At 58.8% G+C, this 15,590-nt stretch overlaps 1 long non-coding RNA gene across 3 annotated transcripts; it reads right to left on the reverse strand.

The window, feature by feature from the left end:
- Window positions 1–6,849: 6,849 nt before the first annotated feature.
- On the reverse strand, window positions 6,850–15,367 carry LOC143171951 (uncharacterized). 3 transcript variants are annotated; one of them, XR_012997249.1, is made up of 5 exons: window positions 15,327–15,367; window positions 14,465–14,793; window positions 14,241–14,349; window positions 8,905–9,014; window positions 6,850–7,090 (listed from the first exon to the last, which is right to left on the reverse strand). It is a non-coding gene; the product is annotated as an uncharacterized LOC143171951 (long non-coding RNA). The 3 variants fall into 3 exon arrangements; XR_012997247.1 differs by having other exon boundaries at window positions 8,905–9,082; XR_012997248.1 differs by lacking the exon at window positions 15,327–15,367 and adding an exon at window positions 15,189–15,306 and having other exon boundaries at window positions 8,905–9,082.
- Between the last annotated feature and the right edge of the window lie 223 nt (window positions 15,368–15,590).

A 15,590-nucleotide genomic window follows, 5' to 3' on the forward strand; every position in this document is an offset into this window, starting at 1 on the left:
CAGTACCGGCTTTTGGTCGTCGGGCGGCAGCAGCGAGCGCGGCATAAGGCTAATCAGCGCATGCGCGGCTTCAGAGCTGCAGTACCGGCTTTTGGTCGCCGGGCGGCAGCAGCGAGCGTGGCATAAGGCTAATCAGCGCATGCGCGGCTTCAGAGCTGCAGTACCGGCTTTTGGTCGCCGGGCGGCAGCAGCGAGCGCGGCATAAGGCTAATCAGCGCATGCGCGGCTTCAGAGCTGCAGTACCGGCTTTTGGTCGCCGGGCGGCAGCAGCGAGCGCGGTGTAACACCCCACCGCGCATGCGCGGCGTCCGTCCTGCAGTACCGGCTTTTGGTCGCCGGGCGGCAGCAGCGAGCGCGGCATAAGGCTAATCAGCGCATGCGCGGCTTCAGAGCTGCAGTACCGGCTTTTGGTCGCCGGGCGGCAGCAGCGAGCGCAGCATAAGGCTAATCAGCGCATGCGCGGCTTCAGAGCTGCAGTACCGGCTTTTGGTCGCCGGGCGGCAGCAGCGAGCGCGGCATAACGCTCAAATTCGCATGCGCGGCTTCTGAGCTGCAGTACCGGCTTTTGGTCGCCGGGCGGCAGCAGCGAGCGCGGCATAAGGCTAATCAGCGCATGCGCGGCTTCAGAGCTGCAGTACCGGCTTTTGGTCGTCGGGCGGCAGCAGCGAGCGCGGCATAACGCTCAAATTCGCATGCGCGGCTTCAGAGCTGCAGTACCGGCTTTTGGTCGCCGGGCGGCAGCAGCGAGCGCGGCATAAGGCTAATCAGCGCATGCGCGGCTTCTGAGCTGCAGTACCGGCTTTTGGTCGCCGGGCGGCAGCAGCGAGCGCGGCATAAGGCTAATCAGCGCATGCGCGGCTTCAGAGCTGCAGTACCGGCTTTTGGTCGCCGGGCGGCAGCAGCGAGCGCGGCATAAGGCTAATCAGCGCATGCGCGGCTTCAGAGCTGCAGTACCGGCTTTTGGTCGTCGGGCGGCAGCAGCGAGCGCGGCATAAGGCTAATCAGCGCATGCGCGGCTTCAGAGCTGCAGTACCGGCTTTTGGTCGCCGGGCGGCAGCAGCGAGCGTGGCATAAGGCTAATCAGCGCATGCGCGGCTTCAGAGCTGCAGTACCGGCTTTTGGTCGCCGGGCGGCAGCAGCGAGCGCGGCATAAGGCTAATCAGCGCATGCGCGGCTTCAGAGCTGCAGTACCGGCTTTTGGTCGCCGGGCGGCAGCAGCGAGCGCGGTGTAACACCCCACCGCGCATGCGCGGCGTCCGTCCTGCAGTACCGGCTTTTGGTCGCCGGGCGGCAGCAGCGAGCGCGGCATAAGGCTAATCAGCGCATGCGCGGCTTCAGAGCTGCAGTACCGGCTTTTGGTCGCCGGGCGGCAGCAGCGAGCGCGGCATAAGGCTAATCAGCGCATGCGCGGCTTCAGAGCTGCAGTACCGGCTTTTGGTCGCCGGGCGGCAGCAGCGAGCGCGGCATAAGGCTAATCAGCGCATGCGCGGCTTCTGAGCTGCAGTACCGGCTTTTGGTCGCCGGGCGGCAGCAGCGAGCGCGGCATAAGGCTAATCAGCGCATGCGCGGCTTCAGAGCTGCAGTACCGGCTTTTGGTCGCCGGGCGGCAGCAGCGAGCGCGGCATAAGGCTAATCAGCGCATGCGCGGCTTCAGAGCTGCAGTACCGGCTTTTGGTCGCCGGGCGGCAGCAGCGAGCGCGGCATAAGGCTAATCAGCGCATGCGCGGCTTCAGAGCTGCAGTACCGGCTTTTGGTCGCCGGGCGGCAGCAGCGAGCGCGGCATAACGCTCAAATTCGCATGCGCGGCTTCTGAGCTGCAGTACCGGCTTTTGGTCGCCGGGCGGCAGCAGCGAGCGCGGCATAAGGCTAATCAGCGCATGCGCGGCTTCAGAGCTGCAGTACCGGCTTTTGGTCGCCGGGCGGCAGCAGCGAGCGCGGCATAAGGCTAATCAGCGCATGCGCGGCTTCAGAGCTGCAGTACCGGCTTTTGGTCGCCGGGCGGCAGCAGCGAGCGCGGTGTAACACCCCACCGCGCATGCGCGGCGTCCGTCCTGCAGTACCGGCTTTTGGTCGCCGGGCGGCAGCAGCGAGCGCGGCATAAGGCTAATCAGCGCATGCGCGGCTTCTGAGCTGCAGTACCGGCTTTTGGTCGCCGGGCGGCAGCAGCGAGCGCGGCATAAGGCTAATCAGCGCATGCGCGGCTTCTGAGCTGCAGTACCGGCTTTTGGTCGCCGGGCGGCAGCAGCGAGCGCGGCATAAGGCTAATCAGCGCATGCGCGGCTTCAGAGCTGCAGTACCGGCTTTTGGTCGCCGGGCGGCAGCAGCGAGCGCGGCATAACGCTCAAATTCGCATGCGCGGCTTCAGAGCTGCAGTACCGGCTTTTGGTCGCCGGGCGGCAGCAGCGAGCGCGGTGTAACACCCCACCGCGCATGCGCGGCGTCCGTCCTGCAGTACCGGCTTTTGGTCGCCGGGCGGCAGCAGCGAGCGCGGCATAAGGCTAATCAGCGCATGCGCGGCTTCAGAGCTGCAGTACCGGCTTTTGGTCGCCGGGCGGCAGCAGCGAGCGCGGCATAAGGCTAATCAGCGCATGCGCGGCTTCAGAGCTGCAGTACCGGCTTTTGGTCGCCGGGCGGCAGCAGCGAGCGCGGCATAAGGCTAATCAGCGCATGCGCGGCTTCAGAGCTGCAGTACCGGCTTTTGGTCGCCGGGCGGCAGCAGCGAGCGCGGCATAACGCTCAAATTCGCATGCGCGGCTTCAGAGCTGCAGTACCGGCTTTTGGTCGCCGGGCGGCAGCAGCGAGCGCGGTGTAACACCCCACCGCGCATGCGCGGCGTCCGTCCTGCAGTACCGGCTTTTGGTCGCCGGGCGGCAGCAGCGAGCGCGGCATAAGGCTAATCAGCGCATGCGCGGCTTCAGAGCTGCAGTACCGGCTTTTGGTCGCCGGGCGGCAGCAGCGAGCGCGGCATAAGGCTAATCAGCGCATGCGCGGCTTCAGAGCTGCAGTACCGGCTTTTGGTCGCCGGGCGGCAGCAGCGAGCGCGGTTTAACGCTCAAATTCGCATGCGCGGCTTCAGAGCTGCAGTACCGGCTTTTGGTCGCCGGGCGGCAGCAGCGAGCGCGGTTTAACGCTCAAATTCGCATGCGCGGCTTCTGAGCTGCAGTACCGGCTTTTGGTCGCCGGGCGGCAGCAGCGAGCGCGGCATAACGCTCAAATTCGCATGCGCGGCTTCTGAGCTGCAGTACCGGCTTTTGGTCGCCGGGCGGCAGCAGCGAGCGCGGTGTAACACCCCACCGCGCATGCGCGGCGTCCGTCCTGCAGTACCGGCTTTTGGTCGCCGGGCGGCAGCAGCGAGCGCGGCATAAGGCTAATCAGCGCATGCGCGGCTTCAGAGCTGCAGTACCGGCTTTTGGTCGCCGGGCGGCAGCAGCGAGCGCGGCATAAGGCTAATCAGCGCATGCGCGGCTTCAGAGCTGCAGTACCGGCTTTTGGTCGCCGGGCGGCAGCAGCGAGCGCGGTGTAACACCCCACCGCGCATGCGCGGCGTCCGTCCTGCAGTACCGGCTTTTGGTCGCCGGGCGGCAGCAGCGAGCGCGGCATAAGGCTAATCAGCGCATGCGCGGCTTCAGAGCTGCAGTACCGGCTTTTGGTCGCCGGGCGGCAGCAGCGAGCGCGGCATAAGGCTAATCAGCGCATGCGCGGCTTCTGAGCTGCAGTACCGGCTTTTGGTCGCCGGGCGGCAGCAGCGAGCGCGGCATAAGGCTAATCAGCGCATGCGCGGCTTCAGAGCTGCAGTACCGGCTTTTGGTCGCCGGGCGGCAGCAGCGAGCGCGGTGTAACACCCCACCGCGCATGCGCGGCGTCCGTCCTGCAGTACCGGCTTTTGGTCGCCGGGCGGCAGCAGCGAGCGCGGCATAAGGCTAATCAGCGCATGCGCGGCTTCAGAGCTGCAGTACCGGCTTTTGGTCGCCGGGCGGCAGCAGCGAGCGCGGCATAAGGCTAATCAGCGCATGCGCGGCTTCAGAGCTGCAGTACCGGCTTTTGGTCGCCGGGCGGCAGCAGCGAGCGCGGCATAAGGCTAATCAGCGCATGCGCGGCTTCAGAGCTGCAGTACCGGCTTTTGGTCGCCGGGCGGCAGCAGCGAGCGCGGCATAACGCTCAAATTCGCATGCGCGGCTTCAGAGCTGCAGTACCGGCTTTTGGTCGCCGGGCGGCAGCAGCGAGCGCGGTGTAACACCCCACCGCGCATGCGCGGCGTCCGTCCTGCAGTACCGGCTTTTGGTCGCCGGGCGGCAGCAGCGAGCGCGGCATAAGGCTAATCAGCGCATGCGCGGCTTCAGAGCTGCAGTACCGGCTTTTGGTCGCCGGGCGGCAGCAGCGAGCGCGGTGTAACACCCCACCGCGCATGCGCGGCGTCCGTCCTGCAGTACCGGCTTTTGGTCGCCGGGCGGCAGCAGCGAGCGCGGCATAACGCTCAAATTCGCATGCGCGGCTTCTGAGCTGCAGTACCGGCTTTTGGTCGCCGGGCGGCAGCAGCGAGCGCGGTTTAACGCTCAAATTCGCATGCGCGGCTTCAGAGCTGCAGTACCGGCTTTTGGTCGCCGGGCGGCAGCAGCGAGCGCGGCATAACGCTAATCAGCGCATGCGCGGCTTCTGAGCTGCAGTACCGGCTTTTGGTCGCCGGGCGGCAGCAGCGAGCGCGGTGTAACACCCCACCGCGCATGCGCGGCGTCCGTCCTGCAGTACCGGCTTTTGGTCGCCGGGCGGCAGCAGCGAGCGCGGCATAAGGCTAATCAGCGCATGCGCGGCTTCAGAGCTGCAGTACCGGCTTTTGGTCGCCGGGCGGCAGCAGCGAGCGCGGCATAAGGCTAATCAGCGCATGCGCGGCTTCAGAGCTGCAGTACCGGCTTTTGGTCGCCGGGCGGCAGCAGCGAGCGCGGCATAAGGCTAATCAGCGCATGCGCGGCTTCAGAGCTGCAGTACCGGCTTTTGGTCGCCGGGCGGCAGCAGCGAGCGCGGCATAACGCTCAAATTCGCATGCGCGGCTTCAGAGCTGCAGTACCGGCTTTTGGTCGCCGGGCGGCAGCAGCGAGCGCGGCATAAGGCTAATCAGCGCATGCGCGGCTTCAGAGCTGCAGTACCGGCTTTTGGTCGCCGGGCGGCAGCAGCGAGCGCGGCATAAGGCTAATCAGCGCATGCGCGGCTTCAGAGCTGCAGTACCGGCTTTTGGTCGCCGGGCGGCAGCAGCGAGCGCGGCATAAGGCTAATCAGCGCATGCGCGGCTTCTGAGCTGCAGTACCGGCTTTTGGTCGCCGGGCGGCAGCAGCGAGCGCGGCATAAGGCTAATCAGCGCATGCGCGGCTTCTGAGCTGCAGTACCGGCTTTTGGTCGCCGGGCGGCAGCAGCGAGCGCGGCATAAGGCTAATCAGCGCATGCGCGGCTTCAGAGCTGCAGTACCGGCTTTTGGTCGCCGGGCGGCAGCAGCGAGCGCGGCATAACGCTAATCAGCGCATGCGCGGCTTCTGAGCTGCAGTACCGGCTTTTGGTCGCCGGGCGGCAGCAGCGAGCGCGGTTTAACGCTCAAATTCCCATGCGCGGCTTCTGAGCTGCAGTACCGCGTTTTGATCACCGGGCGGCAGCAGCGAGGGCGCTTTACACCACACCGCGCATGAGCGACGTCCATCCTGCAATACCGCATTTTGATCGTTGGGCGGCAGTAGCGAGCCCGGCGTAGCGCTAAAATGCGCATGCGCGGTGGTTGAGCTGTAGTACCAGCTTTTGATCGCCGGGCGGCAGCAGAGAGTACGGCGTAACTCCCCTCCACTCAGGAGCTGCGACCGTTCTGCAGTACCGAATTTGATCGCCGGGCGGCAGCAGCGAGCGCCGTGTAACACCCCTCCACCCATGGGCTGCGACCGTGCTGCAGTACCGGCTTTTGATCGCCCGGCGGCAGCAGCGAGCGCGGCGTAAAGCTCAACTGCGCATGCGCGGCGCTGGAGCGGCAGTACCGCATTTCGGTCGCAGGGCGGCAGCAGCCAGCTTAGAGGCACGCGCTCTCGAGATGCAGCCGCACGGCTTATCGGGGACAGGGCGCAGCGGGAAGCCCGCAGAAAACCGCGCGAAACCGGCAACAAAACTACACCTCGTGCCGCGCCGCGGGGGCCGCGGCGGTAGCAAGGACTACGCCGCGCCGCACGCGCCTGAGAGCCATGTGGTTGCCCGGCAGCCACGTACGCGAAAACTACACCTCCCGGCATGCACCGGCAGAGACCGGCCGGCCGCCGAGTGACGGAAGACTACACCTCCCGGCATGCTCCGGAGAGCCAACATGGCTGACCGGAAGCCCCCTGCCCTAGGACTACAGCTCCCGGCATGCCGCGGGAGGCAGCCGTCCCCCCCTCTCTGCCCCTGCGGGGACACCGTTCTCCCCCGCCGATGCACCCGGAAGCTCCACCGAGCCCCCAGCGGAGCCCCGCGCGGCCTCGGGCAGCCAGCGCCGCCCTGCTCCTACACGGCGCGGCCCCCCCGCCGGCCTCGCCGCCCCCCCCTCGGTCGCCGCCCACTCCGCCCCTCCCTTGGCTCACACGGGCCCTTCCGCAGCCACCCGGGGCGCAGCAGCCCCACCACCATCCCCACAGCCTGCAGCTACTCTGGCGACACAGCCCCTTTAAAGGGAGGGGCCGTCGCCATCAGCCTCGCTGCCCGCACCTGGGGCTCCTCCGGCCCCAGCCCACAGCTGGAGCCCAGCAGGAACAGGGGGCCGTCGCCCGAACCCCACAGTGCGCCACCTCCTCCCATGGGCTCCATCACAGCCCCTCACCCGGTGCAAAGGAAGTGCAAACGCAGCCGTGCGGGCAAAGAAGACGAGGAATGTTTATTCAGTCACACACATAACAAGTCCCGGGAGCGAGTCTGCTCCAGGGCTTGGAGCCTCCGACACTCCCCCTGCCCGGGGACACCTCAGCAGTTGTTCCCGGAGCCACGCTCGTCAGTCCAGCGGGGAATGGACAGGCGGTCGGTCACCTCCTGGAGTGATAGGCTGCTGGGCAGAGGTGGAAGTCGCCAAAAATGAGGAGCAGGGCGCAGGACACTAGAAGAGAAAAGTGGCAGCCTGTTGGACAGAGGGGGTGTAGCGAGAAAGCATGAGGCAGGGAACGGGACAGTGAGAGAAAGATGGGGACAAGGAGCCCGACAGAGATGGAGAAAGAAGCAACAGGGAGAGAGGAAGGGAGGCAGCAGAAAGAGGGAGAAGGAGCAGGACAGAGACCGATAAAGAAGGGTGGGGAGCAGGATGGAGATGCAGAAAAAAATGGGGATGGGCAGCATGACAGAGAAGGAGGAAAAAAGAACAGGGGCAGGGAGCCAGGACAGCGAACGACGGAGGGAAGGGGTAGGGCGAGGGGAACAACACAAAACAAACCACATGGCTACACGCTACAGGGCAGAGAGGGAAGAATTAAGAAACAGAGACAGGGAGCCGGAAAAAAGAGAGCTGGAGAGCAAAAGGAATAACAATGTGTACAGAAAGAAGAGGGGAATTCTAAAATAGGGTCATGGGGGAGCCAGAGACAGCGAGATGGAGAAAGGACAAAAGCGACAGGCTACAGGGCGGACAGGGAGGAATTAACGAATAGGGACAGAGAGCTGGCCAGAGAGAGACAGAGAAAGGCAAAAGATCGCACGGGCGACAGGGCAGAGAGGGAGGAATTAGAAAACCAGGGACAGGGAGCCGGACAGAGACAGAGGCAGAAATAAAATGGGAAAAAGAGATGGGCCACAGGGCAGAGAGGGAGGAATTGATAAATAGGGACAGGGGACCAGACAGAGCACAATCACGATGGAGAACAGAAAAAAATAATGGTGGGCTACAGGGAAGAGGGAGGAATTAAAGAACATGGACTGGGAGCTGGACAGAGAGACATGGAGAAAGAAAAAAAAAAAAACCAGCGATGGACTACAAGATGGATAGGGGAGAAATAAAAAATAGCAGCAGGGAGACGGACAAAGAGAGATGGAGAAAGACAAACAAATAGCGTGGGGCTATGGGACAGAGAACGTGGAATTAAAACATGGAGAGCAGGAGCCAGACAGAGAGACCAAGGGAAAAGTCCAGACAGGCTACAGGGGGCAGAGGGAGGAATGAAAAACTGGGGACAGGGAGGTGGACAGAGAGAGATGGAGAATTGCAAAAATAGCGGCAGGGTACAGGGCGGAGAGGAAGAGTTAAAAAATGGGAGCAGTGAGATGGATGGAGAGGGAGGGAGAAAGGAAAGACGCTATGGGCAACATGGCAGAGAGGGAGGAATGAAGAAAGTGGGACAGGGAGCCAGACAAACCGAGACAGGGAAAGACTACTATAGCAACGGGCTAGGGGGCACACAGGGAAGACTTAGGAAAACCGGGACAGGGAACAAGACAGAGTGACATGGAGAAAGGACAAAATAGCGATGGGCGACAGGACAGAGGGAGGAATTCAAAATGAGGGGCAGGGAGCAGGATAAAAAGAGATGGAGAAAGAAATAGACTCGCGATGTGCTACAGGGCTGAGAAGGAAGACCTTGAACAACAGGGAAAAGGAGCCAGACGGAGAGAGACAGAGACAGCAGAAATACCGATGGGCTACAGGACAGAGAGGGAGTAATGCAAAAATTGTGGCCGGGAGCTGAACAGAGAGAGACTGAGAAGGAAAAAATAGCCATGGGCTACAGGGCAGAGAGAGAGGGAGGACCTAAAACATGGGGACAGGGAGCTGCTCAGAGCGAGATGGAGAAAGGAGGTACAGGGGAGCAAAAAAAAAAAAAAAAAAATCGCAGCAGTGTGGGAAAGAGAGGGGGCCAGGGGATGGGCAGGGAAGGACCGGGATGCAGAAGAGGGGCGACAGGGCCCTGAGGGCCCAGGACTCACCGCAGCTCTCGCTCTGGGCGCTGCCAGGAGAATTTGCCAGTTCAGATGCTTCTTTCTCCTGCTCTCATCCCTTCCTCTTCTGTAACTCCGGTCGCTTGGCTGTCCTCCACCTAAGAGAATACGTGGGTATCTTACAGCTCTTATGAGATGAAGCTTCCTAGACACGTAGCCTTACACACTACACGTAGGACAGGGAGAAAGAGAGAGAAAATAATGAGCAGGGAGCAGAACAGACGGATAGGGAGAGAAATTGAATGAGAGGAATAAAGAAGCGGGAGGGAGAGAAAACAATAGGGAACAAGCCAGAGGAATTGAGGAAAAAAGAGAGACAGACAGATCAGGACAAAGAGATGGAGAAAGAAAAACCAGTGCTGGGCTGCAGGATGAGAAAAAAAGCCAGGGAGCAGGACAGAGGGGAATAATGGGACAGTGAAGCCGGGCAGGGGGATATAGCAAGAAACGATGGGACAGGCAGTGGTATGGAGATATACAGACAAAAAGTTAGAGGGAGGATGGAGGACAGAGAGAATAAGGGAAAAGGCACAGGGAGCGGGGCAGAGATGGAGAAAGAAACATCAGAGACAGAGGAAGGAAGAGAGTGACAGGACAGAAAAAGAAAAAAACAGTAATGGGTAGCAGGCCAGAGGGACAAGGATAGACAGGAGGAAGGACAGAGCGATATAGAAAACAGGTGAGGGACAGGGAGTCAGAAAGTGGGATACTGCGAAAGAGAGAGGGACAGGGAGCAGGATGCTGAGATAGAGAGCCAATGAGAGCAACAGAGAGAATGACAGAGAGGTGGAGCACGAGAGAAAACAGGGACAGAGAGCAGGACAGAGAAGTGAAGCAATAAATAACAGGGCCAGGGAGCAGGACACAGGAAGAGAGACAGAGAGAGAGGGACAGGTAAGACAACAGAGAATTGGAGAAAGAAAGGAAAGGGAACAGCACAGAGGGTCACAGAGGAAAAGAGAGGGATGGCAGAAAGAGAAAAAGAAGACAAGGGAAAAGGACTGAGGAGCAGAGAGGAAAAGGTACAGGGAAAAGGACAGGGATAGAGAAAACAAAGAAAGACTGGAGGCAGAGCAAAGGGAAAGATTGACAAGGACAGGGATAGAGAAAACAAAGAAAGACTGGAGGCAGAGCAAAGGGAAAGATTGACAAGGACAGGGAGCAGGACAAAGGGAAGGAGAAGGAAGAAATAGTGATGGGCAGCAGGATAGAGGAAAAGAGAGAAAAAAAGAGCATGAAGAGCAAGAGAAGGAGAATGACAGAGGGATGTAGAGAGAAAGACCAGGACACGTAAAAGGGGGAGGTGGGGGGACACACATCAGAAGGGTAGAAAGAAAAAGAGAGGGATGGGGAGCAAGACAGTGTGAGAGGGAGGGAGGCAGGCAGTGGGAGGCAAGGATACAGAAAAACAGAGGTACAGGGAAGAGGAAAGACAGAGAGAGAAAGAAAGGGGAGCATGGGGAGCAGGACAGAGAGATGGAGAATGAAAAAACAGTGATGGACAGAAGAACAGAAATACAGAGAATTAAAAAAATTCGTTCTGGGGAGCAGGACAGAGGGATAGAGCAAGAGGAAAAAATCAACAGGGAGAAGGATGGGTAACACACTGCAGGACTGTGTGTTACCAGGACACTGGGGGAGTGAGAGGGAGGGGACACAGAGCAGGACAGAGGGATGAAGAGAGGAAAATAATAGGTACAGGAAGAAAAGCAGAGTAACCAAGAGAGCGAGAAAACCAGAAAGGGACCTGGACAGAGATGGCAGCAGGACAGAGAGATGGAGGAAGAAATAACAGGGACAAGGACAGGGACAGAGAGATAGAGAGGCAAAGAGAGGGACGGGGACCAGGCCAGTGGGATATAAACAGGGAGGGACAGGGAGCGCGGGACACAAGATTGCCGAGAGAGAGGTACAGGGAAGTGGAAAGAATGACAGAGGGAAAAAGAGAGGGGCGGGGAGCAGGCGAGAGAGCTGGAGAAAGAAAAAGTACTGCTGGGGAGCAGGACAGAAGCATAGAGCCGAAAGAGATGAATGGGAAGCAGGGCAGTGGGATGCAGACAGCAAAAACAATGATAGGTAACAGGACAGAGGGATTGACAGAGAAGGGACGGGGAGCAGGACAGAGGAATGGGTCGAAAAAATACTGATGAGCAACAGGACAAAGGGATGCAGGTGAAAACAAGGAGGGAAACGGAAGGATGGAGAGAGAGAGAAAGACGGGGATAGAGCATGGGACGTGGAGAGACAAAAAGCAGGACAAGGAACAGAAGAGAGGGACTGGGGCGGGGGGGAAGCGCAGAACCAGATGCATATTAAGACAAAGAGGAGGAGAACGGAAAAAACCAATGACAGGCTGCTGGACAGAGACGGAGGAAGAAAAGGTAGGGCCAGAGTAGGGAAGAGAGAAAGGAAAAAAGGGACAGCTGGCTGGACAGGGGGATATAACTAGAAACAATGAGACAGGCAGTGGGACAGAGGGATAAAGGCAGAATAACCAGGGAGAGGAAGGGGGACAGATGGACAGCGAGACCAAAAAAGAGGCAGGGAGCAGGACCAAGAGATGGAGGAAGAAGCATTAGGGACAGAGTGGCGGGGAGAGGGAAATACAGGTTGGAGGAAGGACAGAGAGAGAAAGAGGTGACAGAACACGTACAGAGAGCGGGAGAAAGAAAAACCAGTGACAAGCATCAGGCCAGAGGCAGGGGGAAGGAAGGACAGGAGGAAGGAGAGAGTGATACAGAAAACAAGCGAGGGACATGGAGCAAGAAAATGGGATCCGAAGAAAAAGAGAGGGATGGGGAACAGGACACTGGGATAGAGAGCGAGAGCAACAGGGAGAATGACAGGGAGACAGAGCCAGAGGAAAAACGGGGACTGAAAGTAGGACAGAGAAATGGAAAAGGAAAATTAGGGATGGGGAGCAGGACAGAGGGGTAGAGAGACAATGAGAGATGCAAGGATAACGGGAGAGAGGGCGGGAGGGAGAGGGAAGGAGGAACAGGGAGCAGCACAGAGGTATGGAGAAAGAAAGAGAGGGATGGAGAGTGGGGCAGAGACATGGAGAAAGAATACAGTGATGGGGAGCAGGACAGAGGACTAGAAAGAGAAAAATAAAGACAGGGGAAAAGACTGAGGAGCAGAGAGAGAAAGAAAGGTCAATAAAAATGTCAGAGAGGTAGGGAAATAAAGAAAAATAGGGATGAGGAGTCCTGCAGAGAGATGGAGCAAGAAAATGTAGCGTCACTGAGCAGGACAGAGGGACAGAAAGATGGGGGGAAAGGAGAGGAAGAAGAAAAGAGGGACAAAGATGGTGACAGGGTGCAGGACACAGAGAGAGAAAAAGGACAGGGAACAGGACAAAGGGATTGAGAAAGAAAGAAAAGGTCAGATCTGTACAAAGAGACCAAGAAGGAAAAAAGAAACAGCAATGGGCCAGAGGACAGAGACAGAGGAAGAGAAAAAAGGGCCAGGGAGCAGGACAGAGAAGGAGAGAAAGGAAAAAAGGGAGAGATGGCTGGATGGGGAGGTATAGCAAGAAACGACTGGACAGGCAGCGGGACAGAGAAATAAAGACAGAAAAAATGGGGACAGGAAGCAGGACAGAGGGACAGTGAGAGGAAACAAGGGGCAGGGAGCAGGACAGAGCTGGAGGAAGAAGCATTGGGGCAGAAGGATAGAAAGAGAAAAAAGAAAGACAGGAAGAAGGATGGGGGATGATAGAGAGGGGGAAAAAGAAGGACAAGGAACAGGACACATTGTCAGAGAGAGACAAGGGAGCAAGACAACATGATACAGAGAAAGAAAAAAGGGACAGGAGGCAGGACAAAGTGAAAACCAGGCAAAAATAAGAGACAGGGAGCAGGACAGAGATGGAGGGGAAAAAGCCTAGAATGGGCAGGAGAGATAGATGGAGAAGGAAAAAACCAGCATTGGGCTGCAGGACAAAGATGGGAGTGAGAAAAAACAGTGACAGGGAGCAGGACAGAGTGACAGAGAACAAAAAACCCAAAGAGGGCAGAGAAATGGGGGGAAGGGAAGGAGAAGGATGGAGGAAACAAGAGAGGGGTGGGGGGGATAGGGAACAGGACAGAGAGATGGAGCAAGAAAGGAAAAAAGGACGGGAGGCAGAAAGAAGGGAAAGAGAGACAAGGACAGGGAGCAGGACAAAGGGACGGAAGAGGAAAGAAATAGTGATGGGCTCCAGGACAGAGATGGAGGAATTAAAAAATAGACACGGGGAGCAGGACAGAATGACAGAAACAGAAAAAAGGGATGGAGAGCAGGACAGCATTGGAGGAAAGAACCCAACTGTGATGGGCAGTGGGAGAGAGAGAGAGATGGGGAAAGAAAAAATACTGAGGAAGAGAGAAAGAAAAGAAGGGACAGTCAGCTGGACAGGGGGATGCAGTTAGAAAGGATGGGAGAAGGAATGGGACAGAGAGAGAAAGATAGAAAAGACAGCGAGAGGAAGCAGGGCAGAGGGACAGCAAGAGGAAAAAAAAGGGAGAGGGATCTGGACAGAGATGGGGAAAAAAGCAGCAGGGACAGAGGAAAAGAGACAAAGAGTGACAGAGAGCAGGGCAGAGAAATTAAAATCAGGGCAGCAGCAGGATGAAGATGGAGAAAAAAACCTGGGATGGTCAACAGGACAGAGAGGAATACGAGTACGGGCAGGGAGCAGGACAAAGGGGTATAGTGAGAAACAATGGAACAGGAAGCAAGACAGAGTGACAGACAAGAGTAATGATGAGAGAGAGAGAAAGACAGAGACCGTGAGAAGCACAGGGGGTTGGAGAAAGAAAGAGAGGTATTAGGAGCCCTGCAGAGAAATGGAGAATGAAAAAAAAAAAGGGGCAGGGAGCAGCACAAAGGGTCAGAGAGAGTAAGAGATGAACAGGAAGAAGGACGGGGACAGTGAGATACAGAATGAAAAAAAACAGTGACAGTGAGCAAGACAGAGGGTTAGAGAGAGAAAGAGAAGGAAGGAAGGAAGGAAGGGGAGAGATAGGAAGGCACATACAGGTGCAGAGAGGAAAAGAACGCCAGGAAACAGGCCAGAGAAATTGTGGGGAAAAAGAGACGAATGCAGATCAGGGCAAAGAGATGGAAAAGGAAAAAACAGCAATGGGTGCAGGACAGAGACAGATGAAAAAAAAAGAGAGAAAGGGAGCAGGACAGAAGAATAGAGAGAAAAGGAGAGGTACAGGGAAGTTAAAAAAAAAAAAAATCACAGCAGGGTGCGAAAGAGAGGGGGCCAGGAGAGAGGCAGGGAGGGCCTGGGATGCACAAGAGGAGCGACAGGGCCCCGAGGGCCTGGAACTCACCGCAGCTCTCGCTCTCTGCACTGCAGGAGCCTTTGCCAGTTCAGACGCTTCTTTTCCCTTCTCTCCTCCCTTCCACTTCTGTAACTACAGTCGCTTGGCTGTCCTCCACCTAAGAGAATACATGGGTGTCTTATAGCTCTTACAAGATGAGGCTTCCTAAACACTTAGCCTCGTTTGCTCGCGCACTACACAGCCGTACCGCGCTTTGGGTTACGCATACAGACCCTGTGGTGCATGTTGGCGCCGTGACCTGCTGCGGACTACAAAGAAGGATCCTTCCTCACCCAGAGAGGCAGACTCTCTCTTGCCTGCAGCGGGAAGCAGTTGCCAGCCGGATGGCCTTCGATTTCTTCTTCTTTACCTTTCTCTGGCCTCTCCAGCTTCAGCCGCGGCAGCTCCTGTCCACAGCCAGTAAGCGCTCCGCCTGTCCCTTTTCACCCCCACACTGCGAGGACAGTGAGGCCAGGCAGAGACAACCCACGCAAGCCTGAGGCAGGTGCAGTCAATGGCATCCCCACGGGAGGAATGGAAAACTGCATCCTCAGCGCAGCCTCTGTGAGAGGGAAAGAAGAAGCAGCAACCATTATTACTGTAAATCGCCTCTGGCCAGACCCCCTGCTTCTGCAGGGGCTTCTGGAGATGCTGTTCTTTCCCGCGCTGCTGCTAACAGCACCCATGCTAAGGGAGAATCAAGCACATTCGAGGGCCAGCTTGCAGCCTTCACTACAGGGCTTGGGGGAGGTCTGGGGCTACGGGACAGGCTTCAGGGGAAGTGCTGGAGCTGGGGGCAGCTTCACAGGGCGAGCGGAGCCGGGGGAGGCTCAGGGGGAGCTCTGGTGAGTTGGGGAGGTGCCCAGCATCTACATCTGGGGGAGTGTCCGCCTCCTTCCCGTCTTCCCTTCTATCAGCTCTCGGTTAAGTCCCTGGGGCTGCCCGGACCCGGCTCACCTGCAGCGGACCGAGAGCCTACCGCAGCGAGCGGCTTGAAGCTACCCGTCCCGCCACCGCCGGGCGGCCAGCGGGCAGGAGACACCCCCGCACCCGCCGAAGGGGCTCGCTCGCCTCACCGGCGGCCCCGGCCCTTACCCGCCGCCGGCGGCAGGAACCGCGTCCAGCGCGCCGCCATGCTGCTCCCGGGCAACGCGCATGCGCCAGTCAGCGACGGCGCGCCGGAGGGGTCAGAGCCGGCGCGCGAGCGCCGGGCTGCAGTACCACGCATCGGCCACGAGGCGGCAGGGGGGAAGGCAGCGGCGGCGCTGCTGCGCAGTACTGCGCTTCGGCCAGCAGGCGGCAGCAGCAGCGAGCACCCGCCGGGCGGCGCGTGCCCACGGGCGGCACCGGTGCTGCAGT

Source organism: Aptenodytes patagonicus, chromosome W (genome assembly GCF_965638725.1).
Source record: "Aptenodytes patagonicus chromosome W, bAptPat1.pri.cur, whole genome shotgun sequence".
NCBI lineage: Eukaryota > Metazoa > Chordata > Aves > Sphenisciformes > Spheniscidae > Aptenodytes > Aptenodytes patagonicus.